Source organism: Anolis sagrei, chromosome 1 (assembly GCF_037176765.1).
Source record: "Anolis sagrei isolate rAnoSag1 chromosome 1, rAnoSag1.mat, whole genome shotgun sequence".
Classification (NCBI taxonomy): domain Eukaryota; kingdom Metazoa; phylum Chordata; class Lepidosauria; order Squamata; family Dactyloidae; genus Anolis; species Anolis sagrei.
The window spans coordinates 112605713-112626765 of record NC_090021.1 but is presented as its reverse complement, the minus strand read 5'-3'; the positions used below and the strand labels follow the sequence as shown (position 1 = coordinate 112626765).

The window sequence follows — 21053 nt, the reverse complement described above, 5'->3', positions numbered from 1 at the left end:
GAGCCTTGGTACAAATGGAAAGCTGGATACCCAGGCTTTAAATCCAACCCACACAGTAATACGAAACTTTCTTCTCCACCTGAACTGCTTGAAGAAGTCCCTCCCCACCTGAACACCAAGAGAAAAGCAAAGACCTGACAAACCTAGTTGCAAACAAAAATGCAAAATAGTCTCAGGGAAAATAAATTCACTTGCTTCAGAAAAATATGTGAACAATACCCTCCCCTTTCCGGCAAACAGTTTATCCGTTAGAAAGCTTTTAAGTTGATTGTTAAAATAACAACAATCTCAAACCCTTTAGTTGTTTAACTCTAAGCATATTTTGTATATGTATACTTTCAAGCATAACTGTAAGTATATTATATTTGCATATTTTGAAGGCTCTCAATGTCTACCGGAATCCAAGATTATTAGAGCCTGCCAGATACAGTTAGGAAATATATGTGTGTGTGTGTATATATAGCTGTATTTATATCTATATATTTTTCTGTCTTATTTACAGAGATAAGCAAGGGAAGGCTTAAAGCCAGCATATTCTCTGTCATCAATCCTTAAGTCTACATGGGTTTTGAATTTGGGTGCATTGAGACTGATTAAAAAGACCAGAAAGTCTTAGGGCTCTTCTAGACAGGCCCTAAAATCTGAGAGAAACTGGGATAAGGTGTGTGTGTGGCTAGATAACATTTCTTGGAAATGTGTGCTGAATTGCACTGTCATTGACTGAAAATTGTGAGATAAAATTTATTTATTTATTTACTGCATTTATATATTACCTTTCTCAGCCCAAAGGCGACTCAAGGCGGTTTACAGTCAGCACAATTCAGTGCCCTCAACAACATAAAATACAACAAAAACATTTAGCATATAATATAAAAAAACCATACAAAATCAATAAAAACATAGCTCCTCAGCATCTTCTTACTAAAATCAATTTCCAGTCACATCGTCCAGTCGTTCTGTAGATCTATATTTGCCTGTTACATTGCATTTGCAAATGTTTGCTCAAAAAGCCAGATTTTAACTTTTTTAACGAAATGTTAGGAGGGAGGGGGCCGATCTAATATCCCTAGGAAGGACGTTCCACAGCCGAGAGGCCACCACTGAGAAGGCCCTGTCACTAGTTCCCACCAAACGCATCTGCGAAGGAGGCAGGACCGAGAGCAGGGCCTCCCCAGATGATCTTAAAGTCCTAGATGGTTCATAAGGAGAGATACGTTTGGGCTATATATCCCTGCACTCAAGAAGAACATGGGACTTTATTGCAATATGCTGGTGTGGACTGCTCCAGAGCATGTGCACATTTTAAAAATCCTGAAACAGCTGTAAACAAATGGAGCCGTGGACACACAGGTGGCTAAATGGAAGCACAATTTGAAAGCAATTCCCATGAGAACTCTCTGCAAGCATTCCTTGGCTCTCATGTTTATAGAATTAAACAGAGCTTGAACTTACACAGTGGGCCCAAGCAAGTGACCCCAAAGGGAAGTGGGGTTCAAGAGGGCAAATGTAAAGGCAGCAGGAGGGTGAGGAGAGATAATGGCAAGAAATCTGCTTGTGTGCGCATATATATATATCCACACCAGCACTTACGAATTTCTGCACATCTCGGAGTGTCAATTTTTTTAAAAGTAAAAAAGTCCATCTTGCAGACTTCTAAAATCGGCTAGAACTGAACCTGTCAGGATGCCAGGGAACCATTCACCTGGACTTTACTTTGGAGATCCATACATGTTTCTTTATCCCATAATGTTTTCTGTCAAGTTCTGGTATAATCATAAACTTTTTGTACCAAATCCCCAGATCAGTTTATTTGAACCCAATAAAATCAGAAAGAAAAGGAACAAAATCTGAGACTTTTTGATCTGTTTGCTCTCTAGAAGGCATTAAAAATGTGGTAAACCCCGGTGATCCACTATAGCAGGCCTGCACAACCTGTGGCTCTTCAGGTATCTGGGACTCCAACTTCCAGAAGCTTTTGCCAGCTTGCCCTATGTTCAGGAATTCAAAACACCTGGAGAACTACCGGTTGTGCAGGCCTGCTCTAGATATTGTTGGACTCCAAGTGCTTTCAACTAACATAAACATGGTCAGGGATGATGAGATTTGAAACTTTGTCACACAAGGCAGACAGTCATTGCTGTTGGACCATCATCTTTTGTGATGGTAGCTATCATATGATGGCATGTACGTCCTGCTACTGGTTTGCCTTCCCCCATGATTCCCTCTTTCCTTTTAATTAACTGATAAATTCATCAATTGCTTGCCATTCTCTTACCTTGCTGCAATGGGCCTCTTCCGCTTTTTTGCCAGCATCCTGGCACTCACATGATATCAGTAAGTGGGAGTCTCCTCCATTCCTCCCTTCCCTCATTATTCTCAAGATAGTAGCGTTCTGCATATGTGTGTGTCTGTGTGTGTGTGTTTGTGCATTTGCTTGTCTATTTTTATGCTGAAATTGAGCAACTGAATTAAAAATAATTTAAAAATTAAATGAATTGCAAGACATCCTGGGAATAGGGCAGGAAAGCAGGGTTATGGAGGCTGTGTGCTGAAGACTACAGATTAGCAAACCAGTGCAGTTGTGCTAATGAAGAGAGGCATGATATTGAAGGTTCTCAATGTGGTGTGTATTCATTATTTACACTAGCACAGTTGTTGCAACAGAGCAGGTTGGTGTTATAAAGTCCTTGTAATCCAAGCACCGGGATTATGGCGTGCACTGGGACCGTGGTGCAGCTGGCTGGGAGTCAGCTGCATTAAGATCACTACTGACCAAAAGGTCATGAGTTTGAAGCCAGCCCGGGTCGGAGTGAGCTTTTGACCATTGTGTAGCTTGCTGTTGGCTTTTGCAGCCCGAAAGACAGTTGCATCTGTCAAGTAGGAAATTTAGGTACCGCTTATGTGGGGAGGTTAATTTAACTAATTTACGATGCCATAAAAATCTCCAGCAACCATTCAAAAAGAATGAGGAAGTACTCCATCATTGTCAGTAATGGACGGTGAAACGATAGCTCTCTTGGTGGCCAGAATACCGCCGTGAAAGCTGGAATGTTAAATAGCTTCTGTGTGTCTGTCTATATATGTTGTGTGTCTATGGCATTGTGCATTGTAATCTACCCTGAGTCCCCTGTGGGGTGAGAAGGGCGGAATATAAGTACTGCAAATAAATACATAAATAAATAAATGAGTAATGACAGCTGTTTCTAAAGTTGGGGGGGGGGGGGCGCTTCCACACAGCTGTATAAAATCCCACATTATCTCATTTGAACTGGATTATTAGGCAGTGTGGACTCAGATAACCTTGTTCAAAGCATATATTGTGGATTATCTGCCTTGATATTCTGGGTTATATGGCTGTGTGGAAGGGCCTGGGGATGATGAGGAGAAAAGAAAAAGGAAATTGAATGGTTTCAGTCTGCAAGGGAAAGGGCGGGGGAGGAAAACAATACCACTGTAAAGAAAAAGGGGGGATAATGGGAAATATGTGAGCATGTTGGCTTAGGAGTAGTTCCCCAGAATGTTAGCCTCTTTTCAGCAAGGATTGAGAATGGATTTATGAGGGCCCTTCCACACAGCCCTATGTCCCAGAATATCAAGGCAGGAAATCCCACAATATTTGCTTTGAACTGCGTTATCTGAGTCCAAGTTCTGCCTTGATATTCTGGGATATAGGGCTGTATGGAAGGGCCCTGGGGCCCCTTCTACACTGCCCTATAGCCCAGGATCTGATCACAGATCACTTGCTTTGAACTGGGTTATATGAGGCCCCTTCCACACAGCTGAATAAAATCCCACATCATTTGCTTTGAACTGGAATATATGGCAGTGTGGCCTCAGATAACCCAGTTCAAAGCAAACATTGTGGGATTTTCTGCCTTGATATTCTGGGTTATATGGCTGTGTGGAAAGGCCTGAATCTCCACTGCCAGATATTCTGGGATAAGCAGATAATTTGGGACCAGTTCCTGGGATATAGGGCAGTGTGGGAGGGGTCTGAGAGGCAGAATCTCTCACCAGAGTTTATAAAGTGAAATGCATTTAATATACCTCTTAGATAATATTTTGCAAAATGAAAGGGGAGCAAGCAGTGTTCAGACTATATACTTACAAGTTTACTTGGCACCTTTGAAATATTCATTTAGGTTTGATAATTTGTAGCTAACTAACCCAGTTTCAGCTAAAGGAGCTATATGACACATGGCAAGCTTGATCAGAAGTGGAAAAGAAAGGGGAAAGTGAGGGGGCCGAGTCCTGAGAAACCACAGACACCTGGGAGATTCTGGGATCACAGAGGCTGGTTGCCTAATTATACGATGATCAGTGCTCCTGCATTACTGTCTCAAGCTGAGCAAAGGGAAAGCTGGAGAGGCTGAGTGAAATATGGTTAGAGGCATGCAAGAAGCCCCAGACTCTCTAAGCACCTCCATTGCTTTCCCTGCAAAATGAGGCAGGGAATGCTTGACTGGAGCAGTAATTTCCCCAGAATGTTCTGGGTAAGGAAAAGCATTGTCTAGTTTTTCATGAATAACTGAAGGATTGTGGTGTATATTCTGGAGGAAATGCCTAGCATTGAAACAACAATTGAGTCTCACTTTTACTCCTGGATTTCTGAAAAAAATCACCTTTCAGTATCACAGAATCATAAAGCAGTTGGAAGACATCACAAGGAGCATCCATTCCATTCCCCCTCAAATGCAGAAACACAATCAAAGCACTAATAGATGGCCAGCTGGGCCTCACAACCTCTGAGGATGCCTTCCATAGATGTAGGCGAAACGTCAGGAGAGAATGCTTCTAGAACATGGCCATACAGCCCGAAAAACCTACAACCCAGCCAACCTCTGTTTGAAAACCACCAAAGAAGGAAGCTCCACCACACTGCAGAACAGCATATTCCACTGCCAAACAGCTCTTACTAACAGGAAGCTTTTCCTGATGTTTAGGTGGGATCTGTTTTCTTGTAGTTTGACTCCACTGTCCATGTCCTAATCTTTGGAGCAACAGAAAACAGGTTTGCTCTATCTTCAATATGGCATCATTTCAAATATTAAAATCTGGCTATTGTGTCACTTCATAATGTTTCTCCAAGCTAAACATACCCAGCTCCATAAGCCACTCTTCATAGGTTATTGTTTCAGACCTTTTACCACTTTGGTTACTCTCTGTTGGATGTATTCTGGATTGTCAATATCCTTCTTGAATCGTGGTACTCAAAACTGGATATAGTATTCCAGGTGAGGTTTGACCCAAACAGAGTGGTACTATTATTTTACTTGACGTAGACACTATTGCAGCAGCTTAGAGTCACGTTAGAACTTTTAGCTGCAGTGTCACTCACTATTCACTCATGTTCAGCTTATGGCCTACTAGGACTCTACTAGATCCCTTTCACATGAACTATGTTGTCAAGCTGGCGATCACCCATCTTAGGAATTTCACTTTTCAAATCTAAGTGTAATACCCTACATTTCTCCCTGTTAGGATTCATTTTTGGTAATTTTGGTCCAGGTTCTAGAACATGGCCATACAGCCCGAAAAACCAGCCAACAACTAGTTTGTGAATGAAGCACTTTAAAAGAAGAGTGATGTTGTAGCAATGGGAGATTTCAAATATTCTGATATTTGTTGGCAGTCAAACTGTGCCAAGAATATCAGGTCCAACAAATTCCTGTCTTGTCTTGCAGACAATTTCATTGTATAGAAGGTGGCTATTTTAGTTCTGATCCTAATAAACTATGATGACTTTTGGTTGACTGCACTGTTGTTGTTGTTGTTGTTGTTGTTATATGCCTCCATGATACAGAAACTATGTCATAGGGTTTTCTTGGCAAGTTTTATTGAGTGGAAGTATCTCAATGCCTTCCTAGCCTGAGGAAGTGTTATTTGCCTAAGCGCCTTGTAAGTTTCCATGGCTGTGTGGTGATGCGAACCATAGCTTCCTGATGCCTAAATACTCTGAAGAAGAGTTTTTCAAACTGTGCTCCTCCAGGGTTTCTGGACTTCAGCTCCCAGAAATCCCATCCAACTTACCAACTTTAGGAATTGTGGGAGATGAAGTCCAAAACATGTGGAGGAGCACAGTTTGAGAAACTCTGCTCTAAAGGCACCAGATTCTGTCTGATCTTGGAAGCTAAGCAGGGTCAGTACTAGGCAAATGAATCGCAGATGCTGTAGGCTATATTTCAGAAGTGGGAATACTCAAACCACATCCTGTTGAGTAGTGGTGGAGATATTTTCCTGAACACATACTGTATCTTTGATAAACTCTTACAGGACTGAACCCAATTTCTCATTATTCTGGGAACAGGGCATAATTCCATCATTTTATAATTACTATTAATGTGCAAGATTTGTTTTTTAAGCCAAACACCGGTCACTTGGATATATTTTCGTTGTGCACCTGCAATTTATTTCTAATGTATGGTGACCCTAAGGCGAACCTATGATGGGGTTATCTTGCAATATCTATTCATAGGGCTGTCATAGCCTTTCTCTGAGGTGCAGAGGGTGTGCCTTGCCTGATGTTACCCAGTGGGTTTCCAAGGCCAAGCGAGGGATTTGAACACTGGTCTCCCAGGGTCCTCAATCCAGCACTCAAACCACTACACTACACTGGTTCTTGCACTTGGATACAGAGATTTATTTTATGCCTGAGGATTTTCAGGAATAGTTTTTTATTTTCTCCCTCCCTCCATCTCTCTTTAGTCTTCCTGTTCTTTGTGCAGAAGATGGATGAATACCATGTTGCCAAAAATTTTTATAGAGCATTCTGCAGATCAATGAATAATGTCTGTTGTCTTTCTTCTATTTCTAGCCAGGATACCACCAAACCAATCCAGAGTAACTCCACTGAAGTCATTGGGGGCACTTGTTGTTGGCTCTGATGCACAACCCCATTCAGACAGAATAGTAAAATTTTAATTGACCCAATGACACCATAATAAGTCAAGCATTTCCTCCAGTACAACTGATAATTTGTTGTAACTAGTTTATGGATGAAAGTCCCAAAAGCATCCAACTAGTATCCTGATGTATTTAAGAGCACTGTCCTAAATTTTGAATATATAATTGTATAGAAGATGGATAATATCAATCCAATATTATTAGTAGTTGGTCAATTAAAAAATTAAAAAGCAGGGTGGCAAAGAAGTAGGAGAAATGGACAGTATAACAGTTATGGTATATTTATGAATTCCATGTTTGTGATTTTATGTTTTGTATTTGTGAATTGTTAGAAAATACTATACTGTTGACTGTTTTGTGGAAAATATGTCATCATTTCACATGATGTATAATGAATCTCAACCGCTCTACTTCATAAAAGCATGGCATATGTTGTTGTTGTTGTAACCCCACTTTATTTCCTAGAACTGGAACTCATTTCAGCTCATTTTGCTCATAATAGTTAAGCCTTTGTGAGTCAAAGTTTATCAGGTCAGACATGATGAACCCATATGACTTGCTGTAACAGCACAAAGTGCTTAAGACAGGGTATATTTAGAAGCATGCTTGCACTATGTCACAAGACATGAAGTTATTTCACAGGCAGATATGCCAACACAAAGATTACAATCTAGTTTGGATTCATGGGCCTGCCAAATAATGCTGATGCCTCACAAAACTACAAATCCCATCATTGCATAGCATTTAGCCATGGCAATTAAATTAGATGTGAGGCCCTCAAAGAGGAGCTCCAGGTGCTCCTGAAGCAGCTTCCCCTTTTACTTTGGCTCAGCACTAAGATTACCATATTACATGAATCTGATGTTCACCCTAATTTTGGGAAGGTAATTTAGCCAAAAAAGGTGAGCTTTAGATTCAAGGTAGTGTGGTATATGGGAGATCTTAAAAACAAGTGAAAAAGTGGAATAGCGCATATTAACTGTGGAAGGTTATGGTTCTATCCTATGGAATCATGAGGTTTGTTGTTTAGTGAGGATAAAAAAGGTGCTCTCTGAGTGATAATTCTAAAAAGCCTTCCTTCAACTACAAATAACATGATTCCATGGGGTGCTGCCATATCAGTTAAAGAACAATGTGGTACTATAATTCTGTAGTGTGGATGGATTCCTGGTTTACATGTCATGGCATGTTCATACCTTAATTGGTTGATCTTGTATTGGAAATGAGACAACTGTGGTTGGCTTTTGTGGATCAGCCTGAATGAAAATGTTCTGTTAAGATCAGTGTTTTCTACAGACCAACAGTGCTGCTGAAGAAGAGAGCAGTTGTTCAGGGTGAGAATGAGATGCATTGGTGAAAGGAAGGAGACTGACAATTCTGAGATTATTTTGTGAGGCTCCATTTACTGGGCTTTAAGATCTGCTGGGGAGGCCCTTCTCCCTCTCCTCCCTCAGTGCCAAGCACAGTTGGTTGGAATATGGGAGAGGGCCTTCTTGGCGGTGGCCCCCCAGCTCTGGAACTCTCTCTCTAGGGAGATTAGATTAGCGCCCACCCTGTCCACCTTCCATAAAGACCTGAAAACTTGAATGTTTCAACGCGCCTTTGATTAATCGGTTCATCTATTGACTAGGCCCCTTTAGCCCTAACTCATTGTCTGGCCTTGTAGCACTTTATTACCCGCCCCGCCCTTACCACTGTATTGCACTAGCTTTTGCCCCACCCTCCTAGATCTGAACACACCCACTGTTCTTGGCTACTGGTTGATGGTTATTGTTGTTTTTATGTTTTTATGGTGTCTGTTTGGTTTTATTGTTTTAATTATTGAAATGCATTGTATTTTAATTTGTGCTATATTTTATTTCTGTTCCTTTTGGGCTTGTTCCCCATGTAAGCCACCCCAAGTCCCTTCGGTGAGATGGTGGCAGGATATAAGAATAAAGTTATTATTATTACTGATTCTTTCCGACGATCCTTTCAGAGAAAAAAGTAATTGGATTTACCAACATTCCTTATGTGTGCAGTGGGATGGGCAAATCACTGGATCAGTCTATTGTAGCAGAAACAGCAACAAAAGAGGCAAGTCGCACCTGTAAGCATAATGAGGTTTAATTTGCTTAAGCTTGTGGATTGTAGTGCAGTTATGAATGTGTAACATAAACTTAGGGATGCATAATTGTGCTGTATTTACTAACACTACTTGGTCATGATTGTGGCACATACAAAAGCCAGGTGCTGTAGGCTCTATTTCAGAGGAATAAGCCAGCAGAAGTGGGAAGGCAGTTAACTGTGAACAGGGAAAATACATTGTTTGTGTGTTCTCATTCACTTCGACCGAGTTGCAAGCATGTGGGAGGGAATACTTGTATGAGTTAGTTGGTGAGTGACTGTATTCTTATAACCCTGCTTGTTCATTTCTCCCCAAAACAGACACATGCAGAACTGCACTTCTGCCATTTTCAAAAAGGCAGTGCTATGTTTGATTGTCATTGTTCTATTTCTCATAGTATTATTAAACACAGAGAAAAATTTCCAGATTAAGCATGCATAGTGCCTTGGAGCTACTGGGATGTGTTTGTAGCCTACATTTGGCCATTTAGTTCTGAGCTGCTGGCCTTGTCTTGATGTTATTTAAGTGTGAATGAAAATGCTTATGCCGGCTTTCATGTTTACATTGAAACAGTGTTGGGTTTTCTATCATTTTAAAATGCAGGGCAACTTTTGGAGTAATTACTGTCTGTTTTGTGAGCTGCAAGTGCATCTAGCTTATGCTGCTAATAATATAAGACTTGACTGTCATGGGGGAAAAGAAATCCTGTTCCTGAGGCACTGGCAACTGAGAGGTTCTATTAACTCATTTTTCATTTCATTGAATCCATTTAACCTCGCCATTGGTACTTAGGAAGAGGAAGTATCACTTGATCAACAACATTCCATGACTTACGTCGAATCTATTCATATTTCATTTGTCCGTGAAAAGGTCATTGTTGTAGTACTGAAATTTCCCTTGGAGGAAAGATGTCATGTATCTTTGCCATTTAACATAATTCGAAATACCGCCTGCTTGTTCTTGTAAAGATGCAAAAACGGAAAGAATTTTCACCTGTAGCGATACAATTTCCATCTCAACAGTGAAAGGCCAAGCTCATTTGTTGTGTAGTGTTGTCATATTTAACAGGTGTCTCTGTAGTAATTCTTGTGCACATACAACTGTGTCCTAGACCTTTTTAAAACACCGGTTATATTGCTTATATTGCAGGGAATTTCTGGTGTATAAATCCCTACAGTGTATAAATCCCTAAAGTGCACGTGTTTATGGGAAAATAAACATGAGCATGGAGCATACAAGGAATCAGTTAATGTGTGTGTGTTAACTGTAAAGTAAGATGCATGAAGCTGATTGGTCAGGCAGTGCCCGTGGTGATGACTGAGTCTGGGACTTTTGGATACTGTTACATTTTTATTCAGGCTTGAGCTATGCAGTCAGAGAGGAGAGGTAGAGAGAGATGATTTTGGAGTGTGCTCTTGCTTCATGAGCTGCTGAAGGAGTTTATTCAACATGCACAATGAAAGCCTATTTTAAATCTCTCATAAAAGGACATTGTGTGAGTTGGTGCAACTGATCATATTGTACATATGTTGTTCTGAACTATGAAGAGTAAAATACTTGTTCATTACTGTTCAACTGCATGGCATATTTTTCTTTCTCTGGCAAGGCGGTGTGTGGGCTGATCAAACGTGAAGTCATGGTTTATTTTACATTACGCCACATAAAGTGTCCCGCCATAGTTGAACTGATTTTACCAATTGACTGAGCTTTCAAGTGTTTGTCTTGTCTTTGCCCCGTACACTTGCTTTGCATTATTAGCTTTTGACATTGCAATGATTAAGTGCTTTTTCTTCTTCTGTGCTCTCAAACACAAACTATATACAGATCCTGTACAAAGTTCCTTGAAAAAAATCCCTTTAATTTCCAAAGTACCGTGATCCCCCTCCCTTAATTTCCACTAGACAGTGATAACATAGGACTTCTGTTTCCACATACCACTTTCTCCCTCGCCTTGTTTTCTCTTTTCTCAAGCATTAGCTGCTTTGCTTGTTAATGTCAGGAAGGCATGAGCAATGGATGCTTGCTTGCCCTGACTCCAGTGCTGCAATAAGCTGTTTTAAGGGCAAATTCACACAGCCCCGCCTACCCGGCCAGCATGTATTTTCCATAAAAGGGTTGGCAAGAGAAACAGGCACGCTTCCCTGGCAGTTGTAGAATGTCACGGTGACCTGGTGAGTCTGAACAAATAGGACCACCTTCTTGCACATGAACAAAAGTCTTTTGCTTTTGTATACATTTCTCTCTCTCTCTGTGGTGGGAGGAAATTCTTTGTGTGTGTCTCTGTGTGTAAAAGAATGATCATGTGTCTTGATTTATAGAGGACAGACATCTATAAATTGAAAGTTTTGTACCTGACTAATAGACTGAGGAGGTCACTTGGCCAAAGAGTCTGGCATAATGGTGAGATGCACTGCGTTTCTCTTTAAATTATACTAAAGACAGCCAGCCCTCCAGATTCTGTCTCCACTGATTTCACCCTCCAGGGATTAAAAATGTCCCCTCCTCAAAATTCCAAAGAGCAAACCTTGCTTTTCCCATTTTATATAAGGCAGTGGTTCCCAACCTTTTTTTTTTTTAACCAGGGACCCCTTAGACTAGGGACCACTTTGACAATGGACCACTCACCAACATTAGTACCAAAAGGGTTATGAATTGGTTTTTGGTCAACTTTAGATTCAGTTTGGTTATTTTGGGTGCTGATTCAGAGAATTGCATTGGATAGACCACAACAGCTCTAGTTTCTGATACAGAACACATCCAGTATTCACCATCTGCTCACCCACAGAAAACCATATTTAATAATCTAGAGTGAATGAGGTCTAGATTATTAAGAACACCAGGAACAGGCCTAAAAACGAAGATACCAAGGCACCCCCGCTTCCAGGCACCACATGGAATGGCTCCACTCAGGGGGAGGGAGGAGGAGGAGAAGCAGCACTCAGGAGGCTTATTGCACCTTTCATGGGTAGTCAGCCTCTCCCCTCCTGACATCTCTGTTGTCTTAGCACTATAAGAGGGTTTCACAAGACCAGTCACTCTCGGTACAACGGTGTGGCCATGGAGCATATTTTAGTTCTTGCGGACCACTGGTGGTCCACCGACCACAGGTTGGGAACCACTGATATAAGGAATCATGTTTTGCTATGCCATGGTATATATGTGTGCATGTGTGTGTGTGTGTGAAATGAGACTTGAACATCCACTGGTAATGTAGCCCATTGGATATTAAGGAGCCATTGTATTTCCAAAATTGCAACTATACATACACGTCAACATGTGCAGATTTTGTAGAAATCTAAGCTGTCTTTTATTCTCCTGTTAAATAGCACATTTCCTCTTTTTGGGGAAGGTTCTCGGGAATGCAGTTTCTTAACAGGTAAGGCTCTGAGACTTCTTCCTGAAGGATGACGTTTGTTTTGCCTGATGATGATGATGATGATGATAATAATAATAATAATAATAATAATAATAATAATAATAAATTTATATTCCACCCTATCTCCCCAAGGGGACTCAGGACAGATTCCAACAAACAAAAAGATCAAACATTCAATGCATCAGTACAATAACAAATGTAGACATGATATCTCAAAATAACCTTACATGTGAAAATGACATGACATATATAGATTAAATAAAACATGAAAATTATATCTAACATAAAACCTAAATATAATATCCTCTACCACTCAATCACTCTCCTTGCGGGTATCTTGATCCCTTTAGTCAGGGTTTAAAATGTGAAAGATAATAAAAGTATTCCTGATTGATTTTTTCTACCTGGCCCCTAAATGGCTGCAAAATGAGTGCAAGACATAATTCCCTTTGGACCACCCTATAACTGTGACATGGCTGAGAACATCAGTCATTCAATATCCCTTTCCTCTGATGGAAATGGAGAATGATGTCAGATGGTGCCCAGTACCCACCATCTGCTAGCAGGATGGTACTGGGGTAAATTATCTTTCTGGTTAGTATATAGTTTCTGTACACATCTGTGATAGATACTGGTTTTCAGAACATGATCTGTTTTGCAGCCACCCTGCCCAGCATTCACTGAAAATCAAACTAGGCATTCAGGGGTATTACCCAGTCGAATACACCATCAAATCTAATGCTCATCCTATATTTCAAAAATCTGAAACAAAAAAAAAGTATTTGTTGTCAAATGTAATGTGTAATGGCAAAAAATGCGCTTTTTGTAATTTGGCCATTTTTACAGTGTCTGCCTGCTTAGAATTCCTTCCTTATAAACATTTGTGTTAGAATGCCAAAGTTTTCAATGATGGAAAAGAAAAACTTGGGATGCATTTAAGTTGTAGAATCAATCCTCTTTAATTGCCTTGGTTTAATGCTATGGAATCCTGGGGGCTGTAATTTGACAAGGTTTCGAGCCTTCTCTGCCAAAGAAGATTGGTGCCGCACCAACCTACAAATCCCAGGATGGTATAGCATAGAGCCCATGCCATTTAATTAGAAGTGATGTCCTTCAAAGAGAAGCTCCAGGTGCAACTCCTGAAGCGGTTTGTCTTTTTCCTTTTCATAGAATCATAGAGTTGGAAGAGACCTCATGGGCCATCCAGTGCAACCCCTGCCAAGAAGCAGGAAAATCGCAATCAAAGCATCCCCGACAGATGGCCATCTGCTCAGCACTAAGATGCGATCTAATGCAGACCCCAATTTTAGCAAAGTCATTTAGCCAAAGAAAAGTAAGCACGAGAGTCGAGTAAATGTGGTAATTTTCTCTGCAACAACCCCAGTATTCCATAGTGGGATTTTCTTGGTCTATGGCTCAGCATTCACACTTGTAAATTAAGTCTGCATTTATTGTTCCTTGACAGCCATAAAACACATTAAATGCAAAATATGTAGGTGGGAAAAAGCACATGCTATGACAAATGGATGCTTTACAACAATTGAAGAAAGACTTCTTTTAAAAACATGTTTGGTCTCTTTCTGGGTTGGGAATTATGCAACCTTCCCAGCAGCCCTAGCTAGAAGCCACTATAGCAAACTGTATAGAACGTTAGGATTTGCATTCCAAGAACATATAGAGGGTTGGCTGCACATAATTCAGACACCTGATCCAGGCTGACCTATAGCCACTATTACCAGTTACTTCTGATGATTTCTCATTAATGTCTCTTCTCACATATGGTCTTCAATGAAAAGGAAAGAGGTTTCAAGGAGGTCACTTCTTTTCTTCCTCAGGCAAGAGGTTTGGAATTGAGATCAGGCACTCAGGAAGACTTTGAATTAAAAGTTTTAAAAATTAATGAGGTATTACGAGAGAGCTTACCAGATTTTTTTTAAAAAAAGGTATTTCCCCTTTGCTTATCAATGAGACAATTTGTGGCATTTTAAATAACACGTGTTCCCCTTACAGGCAAGGTTAAAGGAATACTTTGGGACCGGGAGAGGATATGATGCATGCTACATGGTTACCCTGTGAGTGATGATGTGGTGAGCCAGTTGGTTTTCGCCTTCTGAAAATATTTTATAATTTTCAGTATTCTAGTATAATAAATATAAATGATGATGTTGATGATGATGTTTATGTTTATTTATATCCTCTTTTCTCTCCACAAGGAGACTCAAAGCGGCTAATATTAAAAACCTTACAATATAATTTAAAATATACAAATATTAAAACAGTATTAAACATTAGAATTAAAAACAATTCATATTAAATCTATAAAACATTAAAAACCACTGATTTGATCTTTAAAACCTTCATCTTTAAAAGCCTGTCTGAATAAAATGATTTTAGCTTGCCATTGAAAGGATAGCAGGGAGGGGATCATTCTGGCTTTCCTGGGCAGGAAGATCCAGAGTCGAGGAGCAGCCACCAAGAGGGAAGACCCGCTCTCTCGTTCCCACCAACTGAGCTTGAGATGGAGGTGGGAATGAAAGAATTGTCTCTCCTGAAGATTTTGGGCAGGTTCGTACAAGGGGATACGGTCAGCCAAATAGCTTGTACCTGAACCATCTAGGGCTTCAAAATTCATAACTAGCACTTTGAATTGTGCCCAGAAACAGACTAGTGGAGCTACTTCAACTGGAGTGTTGTCTGCTCCCTGTAGCCAGCCCCAATTAGCAACCTGGCTGCAGCTCTTTGGACCATCTGAAGTTTCCAAGCACTCTTCAGAGGCAGTCCCATGTACAGCGCGTTGCAGTAATACTAATTAACCCTCATGTTCTAGATCTAGACCAAATAGAAAACATCAGTGGTTCAAAGTATAATGAAGTCAAAGGTACACTGCCCTGTAATGGCATTGTGATCTAAACCTATATGTTGCCAAGCCAATATAATCACAACTATTGTGTATTCCTGCCTTTGCCAGTAGCTGCAGAATCTCAAAAATTCATTGTTTTATGGCTCCATTTAGTCTGACATAATCTTCTTATGTCTGCCAGGTGGGAACCTGGTGAACATCACTTGTGTGTTGAAACCTTGGAGGCCAAGCTCTGTATAACTAGCATATATGAACATCATAGAGTTTCTATATGATGTTTTATATAATGTGTTTATGTGGACCTTATTGTCATTGTGTTCATTTGATTCTGTACTTTGTTGTATTTTGTATGTTTGCACTGTTGAGTGCTTTTGTGAGCTACCACAAGTCCCTTTGGGACTTATAGATAGCTATCTTTTCCTAATCTCTAAGAAGAGGATGAAAGCTGTGCTGACATGTGTAGTCCATAATTAATTTTTGTGCCTGCTAACAGGTCAGATAGGTTCAGGAAAGTACTGTATTACCCACTTCCATATAAGTATGCACAGTTGTATTTATTCTAGCCACTGCCACTAACACAGCCACAGCGTGACCAATATGACCCATATGGCATTTTTCATTGACATGATATGATACCAGACACTAATGGGATCCTTCCACTTATGCGATCCTACCTCATTTTGAGAACTTGCCACCCATATTGCTCTGGTAATGTTTGAAATGGGTGATAGCTTCCTGTTTTTCACTTGTTAGTTGTTGTAACACCATAAATGGCCTTTCTAAGACAACTTTCTTTGAGAACAAAACAGCTGTAAAGCAAAAGGGATGTTTTAATTGAGGCTGAAGGGGTAATTTTTCATAGACTATATTACGCATGTTAGGTGTTGAAAAGCCCCTGAACTTTAGCTCCCTTATGTTCCTTCGAATTTTGCAGCCTGATTATGCATTGTTAAATGCGCACCAGTTTTTTTCATGTTTTATTTAAATCCTTGAGAACACGTTGTAATAACTAAAAATAATTCAAAGCTGTGTTAGAGGACAGCCTGTTTACAGCAGGATTTTAAACAAATTTCCACTGCTCTAGCATGGCTGCTTGGCTGGTGTGTTTCTGGCAAAAGTGCAGCCACGGGGGTGATGCCATCCAGCTGAAGTCACAGAATCACATTTTCATATGAACTATGTCCTTCTACCACAGCGCTACCTGGCATGCTAAACTGAGAAATACTGAATGAGTAAGAAGTCTGATCAATTACCTTTATTTTACTGCTAGTAAAAAAGCTTTTAAAAAAACTGCTACTTTAAAAATTAGGTTCTAATTTATGTTTTAATAAGGCGCTTCAATTTGTATTATAATTGTATTTTGCTCATCTTGCTGAGACTTACTTCAAACCTGGAAGTATATACAGCCGGTAAAACAAGTAAGTAAATACATTTATGGGAAACATACTTCTTACTTTCTGGCTTCAGCCGCTGGATGTGTGATCCAGCCATTTCATTAATTTTATTTGTAGCATTCCTTGTCTCTAAGTAGCTCAAGAAAGGCTTTCCTGGCTGGATTTTATCCTCACAGCAGCACTGATTGGATGTTCAGTGAACTTCTGAGCTGTTAGGCATTTGAACCCAGTGCCACAAGCTTAGTTCAACTACTGTGCCATAGGAGTGATGCTTGGTTTAATAGCAGCACCACAGACAGGAAGAGAACATCTCATGCTTGGTTACAGAATGATTAGATTTTCTCCATTTACTGGAGAGATGTTTAAGTCTACTTAATGTTGTAAATATTTAGATCAGGGGTGTCAAACTCATTTTCATCAAGGGCTGCATTGACCTTACAGTTGCCTTCAAAGGGCCATTGCATCCATGGATGGAGAATCTGTGGATACAGAGGGCCAGTTTTTATCCAGTTTGGGTCCCTAAATATTATTGAATGACAATTCTCATCACTTTTGATTTCCCATCATATCTACTGGGGATAATTGTATTGTAGAAGCCTTCCCTCACCTCTTAATTCAGGAACATCCATTATGCTCAGCTACTTCTTGTTGTATAATGAATTCTGTTTTTAATTATGTTTTATGTTTAATTATGTTTTATGACGTTGTATATGTATTTTATTGTGTATATTTTAATTCTGTTTGACTGGGCTTAGTCCCCACATAAGCCACCCTGAGTCCTTTCAGGGAAATGGTGGTGGGATACAAAAATAAAGTGGTTGTTGTTATTATTTTACTGACACAAAAACACATTATGACACAGCAAACGAGATATATATGCTGGATTTCGTATCACAAAATGTGACGTAAGTTCCCATGAATCATTTAGGCCACATAGTTGTGCCTCTGTGATTTTCTTGCAGCAGCTGAGGATATGATCAATGGTTTTATCTGCATTTAACAACAACAACAACAACAACAACAACAATAACAATAATAATTGGACTTATAAACCAATGACACTTGTGGCTTTGTGGCTAGGAAAAGGTCAAAGGACATTTTAAAATCACACATCATATCTAAATTAAAACCCCACTATCCTGATTAAACAAAGGGCAAAGGTGGGGAATGTGTACAGCACAATACTTCCCATTGACTTTGGCCCCTTCCAAAGTGGAGACTTGTCATAAATATTATGACAGACTCATATAATCCAGTTTAAAACAGATAATCTGGGATCAGATCCTGGGATATAGGGCAGTGTAGAAGGGGGTTTTGTTGGCTAATGTTGATGGAAGTTGCATTTAGTTGCATCCACATCTGCTGGGAGCATTCAGTAGTTTATTGGTTCTGTTTTCATCTTTGCTAGTCAGAGATGCACCAATATTTTGAATTGCATTTCTGTGCCAGATAGCTACAGAAGCACCAGAGTAATAGTAGTAATATTCCCGTGACCCCTATGGTGGTACATCTCATCGCCATCCATTCTTTTGCTAATTCAAGTCTGCTTCTAATCCTACATCTGTATCTGGGCTTATGAATTACTTTAAGCATCTGCTTAGTCTACTGGTTGAGTTGTGTGTACTTGATACTATTGACCTGACAGGACAAACATTCGTTTAGCAAATGGTTATGTGTACACTGTAGTGAAGTGTTACCATTTAGTAATATCATCTGTGTTCATTCACCCAATGGTATTGCAGTGGATCTGCAGAAGGTAATAGCAAATATAAGGCTTGTGCACCAAAGTGCATAGAGAAAGATATGAGTTATGTAGGGTAAGGGCTAAAAACAGTATGTCCTAAAGAATTCAAATAACTGACATTTGAATGACTTCATTTGTCCTATACTATTAATTTCTGCATATTTAGAGTGCTGATTAGCATTCTGATATCCAATGAAATATTTCTCCCATAGGCGAGTATAAAATGCCGATGGCATCATTTTTTTCTGGATGCTGTTTTAACCATTAAGGAGTACTGCGTAGCTTCAGATTTGTTTTTCTGTTCTTATTACCTATGGATATGCACTTTAGCAAACAGAAACAACAACAAAACCAAACAATGTTATTTGATTCCCTTGATACTGCACAATCTTCTCTTTGATCTCCGACAGTCTCTCTCTAGTTCGAAATACTTCAGAGGCCCAGTAGACTAGAGCGGTGGTTATGTATGTATAATACAGCCACACATACATTATCTAGCTAGGCAGAAAGGCTTATGGAAAATATAAGAAAAAAAGACTAAATTCAGTCCTCCCCTTTTGTATTAATGATTAAGAATACATTTAGCAATGGAAATAAGTTCTACAGGGTGCCACGAGGCTTATATTTCTATACATATATACAAGATGCATTGTGTTACTTATGACTTATCTGAACTTAGGATGATTTGCTGTGTTTTCTTAGGCTTTATCTTCACTGGTACTTACCTTGAAGGTGGACAAATCCGTTCTATGTTGATTCCACGATACATGGAGCTGATTGGCATAATGCAAGCCAAGATCCCTTAACTCAGTTATTTTATTTATCGTGTCAGAATCAAATTGAGGGTACCATTATAATATATTAAAACACAAAGTTTTAAAACTTCGCATTATGCTAAATGCTTTTCAACCAGAAGCTGGTCACTTGGAGTGCCTCTGGTGTCGCTGTGAGAAGGTCCTCCATTGTGCATGTGGCAGGGCTCAGGTTGCATTGTAGTAGGTGGTCCATGGTTTGCTCTTCTCCACACTTACATATCATGGCCCCATTTGTGTCCCCATTTCTTAAGGTTAGCTATGCATCTTGTGGTGATAGAGCACAGCCTGTTCAATGCCTTCCAGAGACATGGGAGAAGCCTCCCCACAGGATCGTAACACATCTGGGCATCCCCTGGGCAATGTCTTTGTAGATGGCTGATTCTCATACACCAGAAGTGACTTGCAGCATGCAATCAAACTCAGGCTTGAACTGTGTTAACAGAAGTTGTGCATTACTCCACAGCTCTTCCAAAACTCTTGAGTAACCAACTGTACCACTCCCTGTTTTGGTGAGTTGCACCATTGTCCCATTTTCTCCAGTCTTGGGCAGCCCAAGGACAGGGGTTGGCATTCATCATACCCCCATGATTTGCTGTTTCCAGTGCCCACTGGGAATGAAAGTGGCACTGTTTGTCGAACGGCATCTGGAGTGATGATATCCAGAGCACCAAGGTGATCAGAAAAGGGAGTAGTGAAAGGGAGGAGTGATTCCTCCTTCCCCCTCTTTCCTACTTCATGTCGTTTCAGTACTTTGGATATTGTCACTTCAGGTGACCAGTGATGAGCACTGCTATTTTCATCCCTGGTGGGCACCACAAATGACAGACCAAAGGGGGCAAGATAAGGCTCATGGAGAAGCAGTGCCGAACCAGTTCCGGCATCACTTGGACATGAAGCTGCTTTCCAGCTGCTTGGCTGGTTTTGAGGCACAGAGTGCAGCTTCCAGCAATACTGACCCAGAATAACCCAATCTAGAGCAGCATCACCCAGTGGCACAATGGGTTAAACCCTTGTGCCAGCAGGATTGCTGGTTCGAATCTGGGGAGAGCAGGTTGAGCCCCCTCTGACAGCTCCAGCTCCCCAGCCAGGGACATGAGAGAAGCCTCGCACAAGGATGGTAAAACATCAAACATGTGAGCATCCCCTAGGCAATATCCTTGAAGACGGCCAATTCTCTCACACCAGAAGCGACTTGGACTTTCTCAAGTTGCTCCTGACATGACAAAAAACAAACAAACAAACAAACAAACAAACAAACAAACAAACCCCAAAACCCAAGCAAAAAAACAAATCTTTTTTTGCTCTGTCAAGACACACTCTCAGTTTTGGTAATTTCCAGCCATCAATCCATCCATCCATCCATATTGTTGGCTTTTAAAAAAATAAGTATATAACATTTGGTTTGGTGGTTTTAAGTAAATATTGAGGTGTGTGAAATTCAATAATTTTGTTGTTCCTGTTGAGCAGGTAGACAAGATAACTCAATATTTAATTCTGTGGGAGAAATAGCTGAGGAGTATCACCATGAAACGTCTGCCCTGAGATCATGTTTCAGAACTGTTCTAACACTGGCATACTCTGACTCAATTACTGCAAATTAATCTTTTAAAGTACATAGCACATTGATATTTCTCCTATAATCTGAGGGAAGTAACTAAAAAGAGAAGTTCTATATTTATACCAGAGCTTTCATTGTCACAATGCTGTTAGATTAATACAGAGTTCCAGACTCCAGAATAATCTCACAAGTGCTTGTAAGGCAAATGCAGAAAATTTACTTTGGATTTGACTCTTGAGTCTATAGGTAGCATAGAATATCTGAAAAGCATGGAATATCTCAAATATCTGCCCAAA

The 21053-nt window shown here is 40.2% G+C and overlaps 1 protein-coding gene across 47 annotated transcripts in view; it reads left to right on the top strand.

Moving 5' to 3' along the window:
• Positions 1-21053, top strand: part of RIMS1 (regulating synaptic membrane exocytosis 1) — a 291550-nt gene that overhangs the window by 9098 nt on the left and 261399 nt on the right. The window lies entirely within an intron of this gene.